This window comes from Lepidochelys kempii, chromosome 24 (genome assembly GCF_965140285.1).
Source record: "Lepidochelys kempii isolate rLepKem1 chromosome 24, rLepKem1.hap1, whole genome shotgun sequence".
Lineage (NCBI taxonomy): Eukaryota > Metazoa > Chordata > Testudines > Cheloniidae > Lepidochelys > Lepidochelys kempii.
In genome coordinates this window covers 790,736-810,062 of record NC_136403.1, presented here as the reverse complement: position 1 = coordinate 810,062, position 19,327 = coordinate 790,736, and positions in this window count along the sequence as shown.

The window sequence follows — 19,327 nt, the reverse complement described above, 5'->3', positions numbered from 1 at the left end:
CAGTGTCCCGCCGGGCTTTCCTGTGGCAATGCCCAGGTGGCACATCTCTGCCCACCCTCTGCTCTTCAGCAGCACCCGGGAATGAGCTGCAATTGTACGTTCCCAATGAAAACAGCTGTAAAAAGCCCGTCCCGTGGATTTATTCCCTGGAGCTGGTGCCCCCGCCCCGCCTAAATGAGGCAATTAGAATACGCAGCACAGATAGGTGCTAGGGGAGAATTAGTGCCAGCCATAAAGCAGCGTGACTGGCCTGGTTATGAGCCCATCCATCCCCCGGCAGTGCCCACAAATCTGCCAGCCCTGTGCAGCTGTGTCTGCAGGGAGGCAGCCCCACCCCTAGCTGTGCAGGCCCCCGCTGCCCCTCTGCCTGGCAAGGGCTGGGCACTGGCCATGGGGCTTCCCCGCCAGGGGGCCCCGCCGGGGTGGGCTGGCCCATGGCTGAGCCCTGGTGCCTGCAGAGAAATGCTGGGAATAGAGACCTGACTTCCCCCTGCCCCACTGGTGGGGGCTGACTCAGGGTTTTGGACCACTGGGGTTGTCCCTCCCACCCCCGTAATCCCTGCACCCCCCTTGGGCCCTGTGGGCCTGGGTTGGAAATTTATGCTCCGGAGCTCCCGAGTGGCCGCCCCCCCCCACTGATGTTTCCCAGGCAGATGACTGCTCCAGCAGCCCCATGACCATGTGCCCAGCGGGCTCACGTCCGCCAGCATTCACCCTTTCCTACCCTGTGTGCCCTGAGCCCAGAGGGGCAGGGCCCCTGGGCCTGACACGCCTCCCACAGGGGGAGCGCCCCAGGGTGCCCCTGGCTACCCAGTCACCAGCCCAGCAGAAGGGGAAAGCCCCCCTGGGGTGGGAGAGCACAGCCACTCTCCATCTGCAGCCCCCCAAGTGGCACCTGTCTATGGGGGGAGGGGACAAGTACCCCATGAATCTAGAGGGTAACATGGCCTGGAGTCCCCCTTGCACCGGCGGGCCAGACCCCACCAATTGCAATGGCAGAGCTGGGGTGGGGCTGGGCCTCGGCTTCTGACTACCTAGGAGAGTTGGAGAGACAGAGGAGGGTAGAGCAGGGGGGTTGGGAGCCAGGACTCCTGGGTTCTGCCCCTGGCTTTGCCACTGGAGTTGTTGCAAGGCTCTGAACATGTCCCTGCCCCTCTCTGTGACTCAGTTTCCCCTGTGCCTAGGGGCTAACTGCCAGTTCAGTGTGTTGGGCTGTGGGGCTGGGGCCCAGAGCCCAGGGCAGTGCTGGAGCATGCAGGGGTTTGCGATGCTTGCTCCTGGCCACGCCCCATGTCCTCTCCAGCCCTTCAGGGTCTTTCCCTGCCCCCTGGCCCTCAGTCCTTTGCCTCCAGGAGCAGAGCTGGCCTGGCCTGCAGTTCTGTGCCTGGGGAGCAGCGGGGCGGCTCCCGGGCGGCTGTCGCAGCCAGCACCACAGTGTGTCAATTTCACGGCCCCTTATGTGGAACATGCAGCTTGATCCCTCTGGTCCAGCTCCGGGCAGCCTGCGCCACCCGCCTCTGGGTCCTGCAGCCTCTGCCATGAAGTGGGGGGCATTGCCCAAGCAGGGGTCCCCCCGTAACCTCCTCCTGAGCAGGGTTCCCCACCAGGCCATTGCCCCCCATGCTGCCGGCAGAGCTCCCCTGGGGGCTCTGAACTGTTGGTCAACACCATGCCCCTGGGGCCTGGTGCCCTGCGTCCGTGCTGGCACCATGCAGAGACACTGCCCTGCTCTGAATGTCCCCAAGAGAGAGGAACCCAGTGAAGCCAGAGAGCCCCAGGGTCGGTGCTATGCCCCTGGCTTTGGCACGGGCTCTCGGGGGAACACTTTTATGTGCCAGACCCCCAGGGGTCCCCCTCGTCCCCCAGGGCAGGGCAGGCTCCCAGCGTGGGGCTCCATTCCTCCTGCTTTGCCCCAGCGGTGCAGCCCAGCGAGTCCCCCTGAGCCAGACGCTGGGCAGAGGCCTGTCCGCTCTGCAGGGCTAGGCCCCTCACCCAGTATTTGCAGTGCCCCCCAAACCGCGCTGTCAGAACAGTGGCGTTTATTAGCCAAGGGGCCCACACCGCTGGTAGGTCAGCCCAGAGCAGGGGAGGGTCAAAGCGCCAGCCGTTCTGTGCAGCCCAGAGCTAGTCCCCAACCAACTGTGGGGAGCTCTGTTTTCAGGGGGTCTCTCTCTGGCTTCCTCCCGTAGTTCCCAGGTGAGTGAGCTCCACCCCTGGGTTCTCCAGCTGGGGGGTCTCTGCTCTGCTTCCCCAGGGTGTGTCCGGCCGTGGGGCTCGCGCTGACTCTGGCCCCCTTGTTGACCTGGGTGGGTTTCAGCCAGTTCCTTAAAGGTTCTGTTCTGCCCCCATCCCATGGCTCTTAGCCTGCCCTGCATGGAAACTTAATCCTGCCCTCACCCTGGGAGCAATGCAAAGTGCAGGGGAAACTGAGGCACACCAAGGAATCAAAGCAATATTACAAAAAATTCCCACTTCATCATAGTGGGGGAGGGAGAGAGGGAGGGGGGTGGTGCTGGACATGGCTCACCCCCAGGGAGGACAGAGAACCCAGTGGGGGGAGCTGCTGCTGGGCTGTCTCTGGGGGGAGCGAGAGGCTGGCAGCCCCAAACAGGCCGTGCCTGTGGTTCCTCATTGCCTTGAGATCTGCAGAGGGCTGGGGCTCCCTGGTAGTGTCAGTGGCAATTAGCAGGAAGCAGGGGGAGCCAGGACTCCTGGGTTCTCTTCCCTGCTCTGCTGCTGACTCCCTGTGTGGCCTTGGGCAAGTCATTTGACCTCTCTGCCTCGGTTTCCCCATCACCTGGGGATGGAGTCACCCTCCCTGTGTCTGGAGGCCTCAGACAAATACAAATTCTTCTTATTTTATTCTTCACTGGGGAAATGGCGCAGCAAAACCCGTGGGGGCCCGCGGGTTGCGCTGCTGGGCCCAGCACCCGTGGGGTGAGGGGCAGACGGGGGCCTGGCGGGCACGCGCCCTCCCCGCGCCCTGCTCCTGGCGCTTTTATGGCCTGCTGCAGTGTACTGTCACGGCAGGCGGGTTTTACGGCGCCTTTGCAGAGACCGTTCAACGAGCGGCTGAGGAAAGCCTGCGCCTGGGCCCCTCCCCCCGCTCCCCCATCTGGCTGGAGCACCCCAGGCCGTGGTCCCCCATCCGCCGGGGCGCCCTGGCTCCATCCACAAGGCCCCCCCAGCCTGCTGCCCCTGACCGCTCCCCACCCCATAGCAGGGTTCATGCTGGCTGCTCCTCTAGGCATGAAGGGGCTCCCCTGATTCTCTGCCCCCTGCAACTACTGCCCTCCCTTTGACCTGCTGATGGCCCCCCCCCGGCAGCACCTCAGGATCCTGCCCCAGTGCCCGTCGCCACCTCAGCAGCCCCATGGGCCCCCCACAGCACATGGGCTGCAGCCTCTGACACCAAGCGGAGTGCCATGCTGAGGCCAGCCCCCCACCCTCTGGGCAGGCCCTCACCCAGGGCAAGGCTCGGGGGGTGGCCCCCTCAGGCATCCCCCCGGCTTGCCGCCAGCCTGCCCTCAAAATGGCTGCTGGTTCTTGCCTTGCCTGAGGACCAGCATGGCCGGGCCAGCCGCCCGCGGGGCTCCAGGGAGCCCAGCACAGACACAGAGCATCCTGCTGGCCCGGCGCTCTGGGGGTGGGTGTCCCCCCCCCCGGGGGCTGACAGGGCGCCTGGTGCCGGGTTTCCCATCGAATCCCAGTCGAGGAGCTGGCGGGGGGGGGTGTTTATGCCTAGTGCAGGGCCCCAGGGAAGGCAGAAGAGTCGTGACCCCCCCCCGGCAGAGCGGGGCACCGTGTCCTTGAGCCACGGGCACTTGGTATTCTGTAGCCAGCCTGGCTTCCAATCCCATCGACTGCCCGTGAGGAATGGCGTCAATAAAAGCTAATTGATGGCGTGGTCGTTCCAAATCAAATTCCCCGGCCCCCGAATCGAATTGATGGCTCCGCGCCCCGTGGCCAGCGTCGGCAGAAACAGAATCTATTAAAGGGCCCTGCGCCCTCATCCCTTCCCTTCCCTCGCTCCCATTTGCTCTGCCCCAGGCTCCTGCGGGGCCGGCTTCAGGCCAGCCGCTTCTCAGGCTGGAGGGCCAGCCGGGGGCAGGCCTCACCCGCCCTGGGCACGGCAGGGCAGTGGGATGCACAGCAGCTGCGTTCTCTCCCTGGCTTGGGGCGGGGGGTCGAGTGGGTCGGCAGGGGGGTGGGGAGGTGTCAGGACTCCTGGGTTCTGTCCGCAGCTCTGGGGGCGGGGGGGTCTAGTGGGTCAGAGCAGGGGCAGGGGGCATCAGGACTCCTGGGTTCTGCCCCAGCTCTGGGTGGGGGGGAGTCTAGTGGGTCAGAGTGGGGGCAGGGGGGGCATCAGGACTCGTAGATTCTGTCCCCAGCTCGGGGGGGGGGGGGAGTCTAGTAGGTCAGAGTGCGGGGGGGGAGGTGTCAGGACTCCTGAGTTCTGTCCCCAGCTTTGGGGGTGGGGGGGTTTAGTGGGTCAGAGCAGGGGCGGGGGGGGCATCAGGACTCCTGGGGGGAGGGATAGCTCAAGGGTTTGAGCATTGGCCTGCTAAACCCAGGGTTGTGAGTTCAATCCTTGAGGGGGCCATTTAGGGATCTGGGGCAAAAATTGGGGATTGGTCCTGCTTTGAGCAGGGGATTGGACTAGATGACCTCCTGAGGTCCCTTCCAACCTTGATATTCTATGGTTCCGCCCCAGCTCTGGGGGGTGGGGAGGTGTCAGGACTCCTGGGTTCTGTCCCCAGCTCTGGGGGCAGGGGGGGAGTCTAGTGGGTCAGAGCGGGGGCGGGGGGGCATCAGGACTTGTAGATTCTGTCCCCAGCTCGGGAAGGGGCGGGGGGGAGTCTAGTGGGTCAGAGCAGGTGTGGGGAGGTGTCAGGACTCCTGGGTTCTATCCCCAGCTCTGGGGGCAGGGGGGGAGTCTAGTGGGTCAGAGCGGGGGCGGGGGGGCATCAGGACTCCTGGGTTCTATCCCCAGCTCTGGGGGCGGGGGGGGGTCTAGTGGGTCAGAGTGGGGGCGGGGGGCATCAGGACACCTGGGTTCTGTCCCCAGCTCTGGGGGCGGGGGGTCTAGTGGGTCAGAGCAGGGGTGGGGGGGCATCAGGACTCCTGGGTTCCGCCCCAGCTCTGGGGGCAGGGGGGGAGTCTAGTGGGTCAGAGCGGGGGACTGATAGCCAGAACGCCTGGGTTCCAGTCCTCTCTGTGTGCCCTCGGGCAAGTCATGCTTTTGTTCCCATCACCTTCCTAAGACCCCAACTCGAAGGGGTGGGGTGAGGTCCCCGGCAGGCCTGTGCTGCCCAGCACTGCCGCATGCAGCCCCACCCTTCCCCAAGCTGGCAGCCGCAGCCCGCGGGCTGGGCCGCATGCCCACCAAGGCAACTGGCAGACGCAGCGGGGCTGGAGCCCCCCACGGCACAGGGCAGCCGGGCCGGTGCACCCCAGGTCCTAGCACCGTGGGGCTGGCTGGGTGCTGGGGCCGAGGCGGTTTGCTCTGGCTGCGCCCGGCCTCCAGCCCCCGTGGAAACTGCCCAGAACCCCCTCCGCCAGCAGGTGCAAAGGGGGGCAGGGCAGGAGGTGGGGTGCGGGTGGGGGGAGGGGCTCTGGGACACTTCACAGTGAGGGGATTGGTTGGGTCTGGCACCAGTCTCCTGGTGATGCCAGAAGCTCTAGCCCCCCCCCCCAGTGAATTTGAGCCCTCTGATTGGCTGCCTGCCCCACTTGCCCCACCTCCTGGCATAGAACAACCTATCAGAGCTGCTGCGGGCAGAGCCCCCACCTCCAGCCACTCAGAGCTGCTGGGGGGGGGGGGTGCAAAGAGCCGCCCCAGCGCCCGGGCAGGGCAGTTTGGGGGGCAGGGGATGGTGCAATGTGGAAACGGGGATGGGGCAGTGTGGGGTTGGAGGGCTGGGGCGGGGTGGTGAGGGGTTGGGGAGCTGGAGGGTGGGGCACTGTGGGGTTGGGGGTTCTTGGGGGATGGGCCAGGGTGGGGTTAGGGGGCTGGGGGTGGGGTGGAATGGGGGGGCAGTGTGGGGTTGGGCAGCACAATGTGGGGCAGAGGGGTGTTGTGGGCTGTCACTCGGGGCGGGGTTGTGTGGGGTGCGTCTGGTAGGGCGGTGTTGGGGTAGCCCTGGGGGAGTCATGCTGTGGGGTGCAGTGGGCTTGAGCAGCTAATTGGGGGTCTGGGGGCAGTGTTGTGGGGTGGGGTGAGCTGTGCCTGGCAGGATGAACTCTGGGCCTGGGTTGGGGTGGCTGGGGGGTCCCTGTCTCTCCCTGTGACTCTGGCCCCACCGTGCGGCTCACTCAGGGTGCCCCCCATCAGGGGGGCAGGGATTCCCAGGTGGTCATGCCCTCTTGCTCTGCTCCGGGCTATGGCCAGACAGGGATAAGGACGCGCCCCTGGCCTGGGAGCTTGCCAGCTCTGAGGGCAGCCCCCTGCCAGCAGCCGGGCAGACGTAAGGGTGGCAATACCACAAACCCCCCCTACCATGACCTTGCAACCCCCCCACAGCTCCTCTTTGGGTCAGGAACTCGACCATTCCAACCTCATGAAATGTCAGATTTCAATAGCTGAAATCATGAACCTTGCCATTTTTTAAAGCCTGTGACCTGAAATTGACCCCAATGGACTGTGAATCTGGTGGGGCCCGAGTCACGATGCTTCCGTTACTGTGCAGCGGAACCAAGCGGCTACCAGAGACCTGCCCCCTGCCCCATCCTGCCTTCTGAGCCTGGGGCTGGACCCCCAGCAGCTGTTCCTAGTGAGGTCACCGTGCCCAGTGGATGCCCACCCTCTTGCCCTGGCTATAGGGGAGGGAGCGGGCTGCAGGGTGCAGAGCAAGTCACCACAGGGGGTATGGGGCAGGCAGAGGCCTCCCAGCTTAGGGGGCTCAGAGACAAGCCCCCCACCAGTGTAGCTCCCCTCTCTCTGGGCCCCTGGTGGCCAATCTGCACCCCCAGACTCCACACAGTAGTGACCCCCATCTGACAGGGTTCTGCTGACACCCTCTGCCTGAGGATCTCCCTCTCCAGCAGCTGGGCTCCTGGCCCGGCACCACTCCCTGGGGGGGCGCTGAAGGGAGGTTTTTTCCCCTGTGACTGACGGTGGGAAGGCCAAAGTCCCGCTCTGAGCAGGGCCAAGCTGAGCCAGGCCTGATCTTTGCCAACAGCGCCGGCCGCACGAGGGTTAACACCGCACCAGTGTGGAGGTAACAATTTATGGCTGGGCACAGAAATGAATGCAAACCAGGACTGTGCAGCCCGGAGATAAATACATGGCAGGGAGCGAGCCGACAGCCAGGAAATACAGCCCTGCTACCGGCGCCAGGGAGAGATTGATGGGCACCCACGTGTGCATGGCCAGGGATATGCTGCCACCCCGCTAATTACCAGCAGCCTGAGTTACAGTTGCCCGGGGCCCATCACAGCCCCGTTCATTGGGCACCGACTGCCCGGGAGCAGCACCCGTATCCGGGGCAGAGTGTAGGTGGGGCGCCAGGCCAGGAGGTGCAGGGCTAGGCTGGGGAGCCCAGGGCCAGGGGGACCAGGCCTGATGCCCTAGGGCCAGCGTGGCCTGGGAACCACTCTGCACGTGGAGGGCTGGTGCTGCCGGGGGAATCCTGCGGACTGGGGAGCGCCTGTCTGCGCCCTGTGAGGGGCCCTTGGTGCTGACACATGCTGAGTGTCCCCGTCACATGCTGAGCACAGAGCCCGGATGGGCCCAGGCCCGTCTGCACGGCCCGGCTGGGATGACGCACCGACTGTGGGATGCAGCACCGCCAGTGCCAGCAGCAATGAACCAGGCTGTGGGTGATTCACCTGCTCTGGGGTGACCCTGCCAGCTGGTGCAGCGGCCCCAGGAGCGTGCCCCCCGCCCGCCGACCTTGGCCTGGCACAGCACGCCCCCTCCCCGGCACGCCCTCCTGGCTGGGTTGCCAGGCCCTGTGCAGGGAGGCCATTAGCGGCTGGTCTGTGCCTCCGTGCAGGGAGAAGCTCTCGGGCCAGGGGGCTCCAGGAGCCAAGGGCAGGGCAGATGAGGAGGGGGCGCGTGGGGTTCTGGGGGCACGGGGGCGACACAGACCTTTCCTCGCTGTCTGCAGTGGCTCTAGCTTGAACCGGGGTGTTTGGCACTGCCTCTGCCCCTTTGCCCAGCCTGGCGCTGGACTCCAGCTCTCTCCTCCCTCTTCCAGGTGAGCATCTGACCAGAAAGCCCCAGCTGTGCCCCTCTCCCAGCCCGGGCGCTGGATGGAGCTGGGAGCCTTCTGCGTGATGCCAGCCCCTCCCCGCTCGCCGGGCTGACCTACAAACAGCAGCTCTGCACAGCCTCAGCTGGCTTTGTGCTGGGTCAGCATGTTCCCGTGGAGCAGCACCGGGAAGGGCACGTGTGTGCATGTCTGGCGGGGGCAGGGCAGCAAGTGTGTCTTGGTGGGCTGTGGGACACCCCCTCCCAGGAGGTTGAGCCTCCTGGGCCCAGCTGGCCATGGGGCCGATTGTTTCCCTCCCCAGCAGCTGGGACGGGGCAGGCCCTCCAGCCATTCCCATGGCACTCCCCAGCTGAATTTTCCATGTCCCAGCGCGGGGCTACCCTGGGCCTCACATGCGTCCTGGTCAGGAAACACTCCCTCACCAGCCCCCCAGCTCTCTGCGACGCCTCACCCGCCAGCCCTGTCTGCCCTGCCCCATCTGGTTCACCTCCTAAGCGCAAGGCCCCAGAGCAGGGGTTCCGGAGCTCTGCCCCATGCTGGGGGGGATGCTGCAGCCAGCAGAGGTCGGGGCGTCCCTGCTCTCCTGCCTCCCCTCCATGTCCAGGATTCACCCCCGGGGCTGTTAGCTGGGTTCTCGGGCAGGGGCTCTCTCCTCTTGGCTCAGGGTTAGCCAGCACTCCCCAGCGTTCCCAGCCCCTGGCTCAGCGTGGGCAGCCCACGGGATTAACCAGCCCCACTGCGGGGACAGGGAACTGCCCCACGGCCCCTCTTGGCATCTCACCTGCTGCTGCTCACTCAGCGAGCGCTGGGGAGCATGAGCCCCATCCCGCGCTGGGTGGCGGCACCCTGGCACGAGGCTCGGGGGACAACAGGGACAGTTGGGGGAGCAGAGCCGAGGGTAAAGGGGGTGGCAGCTGAGACCCATTGCGGCTGAGATGCGGAGGCATGTGGGGCTGAACCCAGACAGTGAAGGCGCTGGGGCCAGGCTGGTGCCTGGAGTGGGCTCAGTGCTGGGAGCCGGGCCCAGGGCTCTGGGCCAGTCGTCGGGTTTGGGGCAGTGGCCATGGCCTAGCTCAGAGCCAGTCGCTGGTTGCTGGAGTGCGGGCGAGACCCACATCCAACCCCCCACATGTGGGCCCACACCCAGGATGCAGGGCTGGGCAGGGCTGTGCTGACCTGGTCCCCAGGCTGCCTGGCTACGGCGCGGCTTAGGGGGAGGCACCTGCTGGTGATTCTCTCTGGAGCTGGTGCTGCTGGAAGGGGCCTGAGTCCGCCAGCACTGGGACATGCAGAGCCTGGGGGGGGGGCAGAGCCTCCTGGGGACCTAGGCCCAAAGCACCTGCTATCATCCGACACACCAATGGGCCGCAGCTGCGAGCCACGAGGAGCTGAACCCCCCCAGAGCCTGGGCGTGGCTCCTGCTGCCTGCTCCAGATGCTCCCTTGAGCCCCACAGGAGCTTTTGGGATGAGAACAAAGAGCCACAAGCTTCCCACCGGGTGCTGGCCCTGCTCTGCACATGGGGCAGCCCCAGAGGGTTCAGCAGGGGGCGCCGTGGGTCGGGGCATGGCTGGCCGCCAGACACAAGGCAGGACGGAGTGTGTGCCCAGAGGCCTGGTGAGACACTGCCCCCAGGCACACCTGTCCACACACACACACACACACACACACACGGTGCCCCATGCCCAGCCGCCTCCCACTCGCACGCCGAGGATGACGTGAGCCCTTGGCCCGTTACCCTGCTGTGCTAACGACGCGCGACAGCTAATTGCATGAGGGCGGCAGGGAGGGAATTGACTCGCTGGCTCCAATCAGATTTTCAACTCAACCCACGCGGGCGCAGCCGCTCCCAGCCGCTGGAGCCTGCAACGGCTGCCCGTGTGTAAGCGACCAAGCCCCATCGAACCCGCCAGGAGCCTGGGCCGCAGAAGGGCGCTGCCAGTGGGCACACGGTGGGCACACTGCAGGGTGAATGCAAGACGCCCCCCGGGGGTCTGCATGGATCAGAGCCCCTGCCAGGACCCTGCAAACCGCTTCTCCCCTGCTCCGGCCTGGCTGCCGCGCCCACCTGCCCGGCACGCCACAGCCAGGTCCTTGTGTGACGTGGCAGGAAGCAGCCTCCCCCACCCACCCCCGGCCCCCCCGGCCCCTGTGCTGGATGCAGCGTGGGCACAAAGGGTAGGAACCGCTGGCCCGGCCAAGCGTGGTGCCCTTTGTGGCTGCCCGGGCGGTGCGGTGACATCAGGCCAGGGCTGTCAGGGTGCGTTTTCCGCCCTGGCCCTGAGCCCCTTTGCCTGTGGGGCCGGAACATGCATCTTTGTCCGGGAATTAATGCTGCTTGTCAGGGCCTTTTCTCTCGCTGCTTCCGTGCGAGAGGGGAATTGGCAGGTCAACAAGAGGCCCTGGCCTCTCCGGCGCAGCTGGCATGCTGCAGGGTGCTGCGGGCCGGCAGCCTGACCTCCCTGACTGACAGGCGGCAGGACAGCTGGACAAGGGAGCCCCGCCACTCGAGGGGAGCCCTGACAGCACCGCGCTGGCAAGGCCAGGGCTCTCGGCCACCCCGCCGGCAGGGGAGGGCTGGGGGCTGGCACCCACAAAGAGCTCAAAGGCCTGGGATTCAATCGGCAGGGAACAGCCCCTCGCTTCTTGGAGACAGGCCTGACTGCGCTGCGGGGCCGCCGGCGGACAAGGGGCTGAGCCGACTACTGCCGCTCCAGGGAGTCCCGGAGGAGAGTCTGGAGTGGGGGGTTGGGAAAGAACTTGGGTGGGGCGGGGGGGAGCAGAAATGGGGGAGGGGCAGCCCCCCGTGAAGCAGCCCCATGTGGTGCTTGCCACTCCCCACCTCAGCACTAGCAGCCCCAGGGTTGGAGGGCAGCTGCCACCGTGGTGGGGCAGAACCCACCCTGACACTAACTGGCCCCTTGGTGCCCCCAGCACTGAGCCAGGAGCACACAGGCCATGGCACAGGGCTGCCCTCTGCCCCCCAGGCACCCCCAGGCAGGGGGAGGTGCCAGGCAGAGGCTGGGGGGCAGCACCCCCTACAGCTGCCCAGGATGTGCCCGCCCCGGGGCGTGTCTGTCTGGGGGGGAAGGGGGGCCTGTGTCACTCTGCCTGCGTCTGCCAGGAGATGGGGAAATGGCTCCGTGTCACTATGGAAACTGGAAACTGGCTCCGTCGCCCACCGAGGGGAACTGAGGAGTGTGATGAGTCCCGAGGGGGGATCATGATGAGCGCAGCCCCCCGCCCGCCGCGCCCCCCCCAGGTGTTCCTAGTGCATCAGTCGACCCCACCTGGCGTGCACGTCAGGATGTGAGAGTGTGCACAAGTGTGTGTGGGTGTGAAGGTGCGTGTCCATGTTCCTGAGGCCTGAGTGTGCATGTGCAAGGAGGGGTGAACAAGCATGTGCATGACTGTGTGCATGTGTGTATCTGCAGTGGGTGTGCTCACACGGGGGAGTCTGCATGCACACATCTGTGTCTCTGCATGTCTCTGCATCTGTGGACACACCTGTGTCTGCCTGTCCAAGTGTCCGCCTGTCCCTGTGCGTACCCAGGTGCTGGGGCTGCTCTCAGCTCCCTGCGCGCCCTGCTCTATGCCTGACGGGCAGTAATCCTGCCGGGCCGGAGCTGGATGCGCATGAACTGTCCTTGGTGGTGCTGCTGCAGGCCAAGGGCCCCGGAGGGGCTGCTCTGCAGGGAACCGGGGCTCTCCTCCCTGCAGGCTGCCTTGGGGAGCTGCACCAGAGCAGCGTGGAGGAGCTGGGGCTGAGTTTCTGGGGTGGGGGGGTCACCTTGCATTACCCCATGCTACCCCACTGGCCCTACATGCTTTCTAATCCCTGCGGGGAACAGGAGGGGCCGTGCCCCATGATGGAACGCCAAGCACAGAAATGGGGCTAGCCTAAGGTAACCCAGCCAGTCAGTGTCAGCTAAGATAGAACCCAGGAGTCCTGGCTCCCAGAGCCTCCCTCTCACTCTAACCCACTAGACCCCCCTCCCCTCCTGTGACGAAGTGGGACTATTCCTAATGTTTCCTCTGAATAGTGTGGGGGTGCCTCAGTTTCCCCTAGGCAGTTCTTAAGTATCTAGGGGGTGGGGTAAGGGTGTATGATCATTGCAGAGCCCTAGAGGGCAGGTGTGTGCAGGGGTCTGGACACAGAGAATGGCCCACACCCTGTTTCCTGGCCACTGATGGCCTGGCCCTTCCCCCCTGCAAGGTGAGAGCTAAATGGTCGGAGAACAAAGGGATCCGGTGACCACCTGGCCCGGGGAAAGGGGAAAGCCCAGAGGAGGAGGGGCTGGAGGGAGTTTCAGTTTGGGGCTGGCTGGGACATGGAGTGAAGGGCAGACGTGGTTGTCTGGCTCACTGCCCCCCAAAATGGACCCAGCTGAGGGGTCCCGTTCTCTGTACCTGCAAACTCTGTGTTAGACCATGTCCCTGTCGTCTAATAAACCCTCTGTGTTACTGGCTGGCTGAGAGTCACGTCTGACTGCGGAGTTGGGGGGCAGGTGTGACGAAGTGGGCCTGTTCTTAATGTTTCCTCCGAATATTGTGGGGGTGCCTCAGTTTCCCCTATGCAGTTCTTAAGTATCTAGGGGGTGGGGTAAGGGTGTATGATCATTGCAGAGCCCTAGAGGGCCGGTGTGTGCAGGAGTCTGGACACAGAGAATGGCCGACACCCTGTTTCCTGGCCACTGATGGCCTGGGCCCTTCCCCCCTGCGAGGTGAGAGCTAAAGGGTTGGAGAACAAAGGAATCAGGTGACCACCTGGCCCGGGAAAGGAACAAAGCCCAGAGGAGGAGGGGCTGGAGGGAGTTTCAGTTTGGGGCTGGCTGGGACATGGAGTGAAGGGCAGACGTGGTTGTCTGGCTCACTGCCCCCCCCAGAATGGACCCAGCTGAGGGGTCCCGTTCTCTGCACCTGCAAGCTCTGTTTTAGACCATGTTCCTGTCGTCTAATAAACCTTCTGTTTTACTGGCTGGCTGAGAGTCACGTCTGACTGCGAAGTTGGGGTGCAGGACCCTCTGGCTTCCCCAGGAGCCCTGCCTGAGCGGACTCGCTGGGGGGAAGCACACGGAGGGGCAGAGGATGCTGAATGCTCCGAGGTCAGACCCAGGAAGGTGGAAGCTGTGTGAGCTGTGTGTCCTGAAGACAGGCTGCTCACAGAAAGGCGACTACCCCAGAGTCCTGACTGGCTTCATGGGGAGCAGTTCCAGAGCATCGCCCGGGGACTCCGTGACAACTGGTGGCAGCGGTGGGATGTACTGCACCCCGTGGATGGCGCTTCCTGCAGTAAGTGACTGGGGAGCAGTAACACGAAGGGGGATCGCTGAGGACCAGGCCTGCTGAAGGCTTAGAGAGGAGCGGTTTCGGGGGGCAGTTAACCCCTGGGAGTGTGTGACTAGCGAGAAGGACTGTGCAGTAATGGGGTCCCCCTAGGGACTGCAGCGAGCAGTCTCAGGGGCGGAGGAGCCTGCAGCTTGGCGCGGGGAGAGAGAAGGACTTTTGCAGTAACAGGGTTCCCCTGGGGATTGCAGCGACCAGTCCAAGGGGCGGAGGAGTCTGCAGCTCGACCCTGGCAAAGAGGTGGTGACCTCGAGAAGGGCTGGCACACTAGGGGTTCTCCCTGGAAACCGTGGGGAGCTGAGAACACACGGGCCTGTGAGTCCACAACTTGGGAGGAGCGGAGTGATGGCCTGTCCCCGTCTCCTTAAGAAGGACATTGTAACCCTGTGCAAAAAGAGAGGGTTGAGCGTTGGAAAGTTCACCAAAGCAGAGTTAATTGTGCAGCTGGAGGAGGATGACCACTCTAAGGAACAGATTCCTGACCCCAAATGGGGCTATAGCAGGATCTGGGAGCAGTGGGAGTGGGAGCCAGGCATCGCCAAAACTCCTGTCCCCAACCAGACGTTCCCCATCCGGGGATCGGAGACCGACGGGATTGGAGCTGAGTCCGAGAGAGCAAGAGGACTGTGAGAGACAGCGAGAGCCCGAGAAAGAGCTGCAGAAGCAGCAGCAGCATGAACTGGCGGTGGGGGAGCGGAGAGGCCTAGGGGACCTCCCCGGGGTGAGTGGGGATAGACCCCGGGGGGCCAGTTCCGCAGGGAACCTCGAGACTAAATTGCTGCCCCTGGTTAAGGAGGGGGGGATGTGGATGCCCACCTCACTGCCTTTGAGCAGGCTGGCGATTTGAACCAAGGGGACCCTGCGGAAAAGCCCCGGTGTCTAGCTCCCTTGCTGGGTCCCAAGGCCATAGACTCTGTCAGCCAGATGGGTGGGGAGGTGGACACGCTCCCACTCCTGACCCCAACCTATATGTCTGTGTGGAGTTTCCTGGGGCCAGGCCCCTCGGACCCCCAGTGGGAGCAGAAGGTGATGATCAATGGGGAGACATTCCTGGGGTGGCGAGATCCTGGGACAGAGAGAACTGGTGTCAGGCCCTGGGTGGTGCAGCCTCAGATGCTGAGGGGCTGTGTGAGCTGGGTGAGGGTCCCAGGGACGAAGCCCCTCGTCCTGCCTATGGCCCAGATCCCTGTGCAGACCCAGGAGGAGTGGGGCTGGCTGGTCGTTGGGGTGCCCCAGGACACCAGCTGCGAGACCCTGTTGTGGGGTGACTGTGTCTCTTTGGGACAGGATCCAGGCCCTGTTCCTGTAACTGCCAAGGGTTTGAATTTGAATCCAGGGAACCAATCGGCAGAGAGGGAAATGGTCAGTGAAAATGCAGATGACCTGGCTGGCAGCAGGGAGGAGCCGCTAGGCTCAGGATACCTGCCTGCCTGTAACCAGACCCCTGGGGCTGGGTGGGACAGAGAGATGCTCCCTGCCCCCTTGCACACCAGAGTGGGGACTCTCGCTGGCTCTGATGCACTGAGGAAAGCAGTGGCCTGCCCCACTGGGACAGCAAGGGCAGCGCTGAGCACAGTGGGAGCTGAGACCCCAGCAGAGTGGGGGGAGACACAGGCAGGGCAGGGGATCTGTGGGGAGTGGCAAGGTGCTTGGTAAGGAAAGTTTGGATGAGCCTAGGCAGCCTTGTGATCTGATGGCTGTGTCCAGTCAGCAGGGTGGGAAGGCGAGGAGAGTGGAAGATGAGAGTCCCTGGACCTTACCTGTTAGCTGGGTGGAGAATTGGGACAGTGAAGGAAATGGGTCTCTGTCTGTCAGGGGTATTGACTTGCCTATGGAGGGAGCTACCCTGATCTCCAAGCAGTTGTCTGTGACCAGCCTTGTGTGCTGGGACAAAGGGAATGAGATCCCAACCTGTGTGTCTGGTAAAGGAGAAAGTGTGTCCGGCTCTTCTTTGTCTGTGGAGCAGACAGAAGGGGCCTTTCAGCCTGTGATGGTTGAGGGTCGTGCAGTTGTCTCAGAGCTGGTTCTGGATTCAGCTAAAGCCCAGGAAGGAAGGGTCCTAAGTTTCTGTCTGCTCAGGAGAATGGCCCTGTAACTAGGTCGCATCCAGTTAGTGTCTATGTAAAATCCCCGAGACCAGACAATTCTGGTGCTTGTATTTTGCCTGTTGCTAGTGTGTTGTTGGAAAGGGTGGAGCAACTCTGTCTAATCAGGGTGAGATCCTAGCCAGGGCACAAGGAGAGCATGAAGGTGTGTGATTGTGTTACCTACTGAGGGTGTGGAAACCTGTAGCAAGAAGGAAAAGATTCCTGAACTTGTGTGTGGCAAAGGGAAGGAGAATGCTTCTAACCTTTTATCTAGGAAGTCTGTAAGTTTGCCTCAAAGGGGATTATGTAGGAATCCACCGGATGGGCCAGAGGTGATTCTGGATGTAAGGGAGACCCAGAAAGAGTCTGTTGTTGCTCAGGAAAGTGTTCCCCTAGAGCAAGCCCTAGGTAAAGAGGGTAAGAGCAGAATTTCTGGGAGGGGTGAATTGTTGCATAGAAAAGCCCTTGGGAAAGGAATCCTCATGGAGTCTTTGCAAGCAGTTTACTGCAACTGAAGGGTGTGAAAATGATTTAATCAAGAAAGTTTCAGTTCCTAACAGCCAGAAATTTTCTGTTGTGAATGGATCCACTGACTTTCCTGTTGAAAAATCCAGTGTGGATAGCTTTGAGAAGGTCTCAGATGGAGTGAAAGCTGTTAAGAAAGGTACACCGTCCTATAACCAAGTGGCTGTGTTTGGCCAGCTTGTTGGGGAGACAAGGTTGTGGAGAAAGGGATGTCTCCATGCTAGTTCTGTAAGTGAACAGTATGTGGCCCAGGTCAAGATGGGGGCCCTTAACCAAGAGAGCCCGAATTGCAGCCCTCCAGACTGGAGCACTCGGAGAAAACCCAATCCCAGTTTGACCCCCTGGGGTTTTGGGTGGCCAAAGGGCATGGGCTGCAGAAACCTTACCACATGCAGCCTGCTAGTGCTATCGACCACCCCCGACCTAAGGGAGGGCGTGAAACTGGAAGGGCCTGGTGTAACTCCTACCAAGGAATGGGAGAGATGCTGGGGCATCCATGGGAACATTGGTGGCTTCGAACTTCCCCAGGTCACCGGGTAAAGTGACCCCGCTCAGTTCGATCTCGAAGGGGGGAGAGATGTGACGAAGTGGGCCTGTTCTTAATGTTTCCTCCGAATATTGTGGGGGTGCCTCAGTTTCCCCTATGCAGTTCTTAAGTATCTAGGGGGTGGGTAAGGGTGTATGATCATTGCAGAGCCCTAGAGGGCCGGTGTGTGCAGGAGTCTGGACACAGAGAATGGCCGACACCCTGTTTCCTGGCCACTGATGGCCTGGGCCCTTCCCCCCTGCGAGGTGAGAGCTAAAGGGTTGGAGAACAAAGGAATCAGGTGACCACCTGGCCCGGAAAGGAACAAAGCCCAGAGGAGGAGGGGCTGGAGGGAGTTTCAGTTTGGGGCTGGCTGGGACATGAGTGAAGGGCAGACGTGGTTGTCTGGCTCACTGCCCCCCCCAGAATGGACCCAGCTGAGGGGTCCCGTTCTCTGCACCTGCAAGCTCTGTTTTAGACCATGTTCCTGTCGTCTAATAAACCTTCTGTTTTACTGGCTGGCTGAGAGTCACGTCTGACTGCGAAGTTGGGGTGCAGGACCCTCTGGCTTCCCCAGGAGCCCTGCCTGAGCGGACTCGCTGGGGGAAGCACACGGAGGGGCAGAGGATGCTGAATGCTCCGAGGTCAGACCCAGGAAGGTGGAAGCTGTGTGAGCTGTGTGTCCTGAAGACAGGCTGCTCACAGAAAGGCGACTACCCCAGAGTCCTGACTGGCTTCATGGGGAGCAGTTCCAGAGCATCGCCCGGGGACTCCGTGACAGCAGGACCCTCTGGCTTCCCCAGGACCCCGCCTGGGCGGACTCGCTGTGGGAAGCGCATGGAGGGGCAGAGGAGGCTGAATGCTCCGAGGTCAGACCCAGGAAGGTGGAGCCGGGTGAGCTGTGTGTCCTGCAGACAGGCTGCTCCCAGAAAGGAGACTGCCCCAGAGTCCTGCCTGGCTTCGTGGGGAGCAGTCCCAGAGCGTCGCCCGCCCGGGGACCCCGTGACACCCCCCAGATCCCACCTTCAGAGGCCTGCTGGTGCGATGTGTCTCTCCGCTCCAGCCCCTGCTCTTGTTCTGGAGTGGCGGGAGACCCTCCAGAGAACGTGGGGGGAGTTACTCCGAAGGGGGACGAGCCCCATGGGGGAGGGGGATGGGCTGTGGCGGCTGCTGGCTCCCGGCTCCAGGGCGGGCAGATAAATGGGCTCTGCCCAGCGGGTGTGAACCAGCAAATGGAGTGTGGAGACACCATTTCCCTGCGAGTGTGAACGGCCGCGTCTGGCTGGAGTCGGCAGGGGGGTGGGGCAGAGTGCCCTGACCCGCAGCTCCCCTCAGTGCTGGGGGGCCTGACCTGACCCCCAACTCCCCTTGGTTGAGGGCAGTGCCCGGCCGCCAGGCTGCATTGGCTCAGAGAGCGGGAACCTGGTGCGCAGGCTGGCTGTGGGGCCTGGCCAGGCAGCGGGGTGGGCACATGTCCTGCTGCGGTCAGCAATGGGGGGTGCAGTGCAGCCCCCTGCCCCAGAGAGGGTGGGGACTGGGAAGCCAGGCCAGGGCAGGGGCAGGGGGCTTCCCCCCAGGGGTCCGTTAGAGGCATTTTTGGTTAATTATTGACACCTGCTTCCTCTGGCCTGGGACCCAGGGCGGCTAATTGGCTCCTAATCCCTGGGCTGGGGAGTCGGGTTGTGGGCTGCCGAAAGGCCAGAGCTACAGTGATCACAGAGCAGCCAGTGGGGTGTGAATGGCCCTGCCCAGGGGGCTGCTGGGGGAGCTGTGCAGGGCCAGGGCCACGGCAGGAGTAGTGTGGAGCTGTGGAGGGGAGTGGCACGGGCTGGGGCCAGGCCCATGGCTGTAGCGGGGCGCATTGGCGGGGGGCCGTGGCTGGGGGGTGCACTGGCGGGGGGCCATGGCTGCAGGGGATCAGCAGGGGGCTGTGGCGGGGGGCCGTGGCTGGAGGAGCACACCAGAGGAGGGCCGTGGCTTGGGGGCGGCAGCAGTGGGGGGCTGTGGCTGTGGGGGGGAGGCTCACTGGTTGGGAGCCGTGGCTGTAGGGGGGCACATTGGCAGGGGGCCATGGCTAGGCGGGGTCGGCAGAGGTCTGTGAGGGGTAACTGGGGTGGGGTCTGCGGGGGGCCATGGCTGGGGGGTACACCAGCAGGGGGCCGTGGCTGGGGGGTGTCACCGGGGTGGGATCAGCAGGGGGCCATGGCTGGGGGCAGCACCGGCAGGGGGCCGTGGCTGGGGGGGTCACCGGGGTGGGATCAACAGGGGGCCGTGGCTGGGGGCAGCACCGGGGTGGGATCAGCGGGGGGCTGGGGGTGTGTCTCGCTGTGTTTACTGCTCGGCTGGGGTGGGGCCCTGCACCGGGCTGGCGGGCGCTGCAGGTTGGAATCGAGGGGCTCGGGCACAGCTGATGGTGCTGGGCAGGGAGAGCTGGATCCCTGCTGGGGGCAGGGGGCAGAGTCAGGGGCTGCCCAGGACACCAGCCCAGCTGGTGCCCATGACCCGCGGCTCTGGCAGGGGCTGTGTGGCACTGAGAAGGATCCCACGGGGGCTGCAGCCTGGCTGACGCCTGCCCCAGGCCTGGCTGCTCTGGGAACAGCCGCGGAGGTGCCTCTGGGCAGGTCTAGG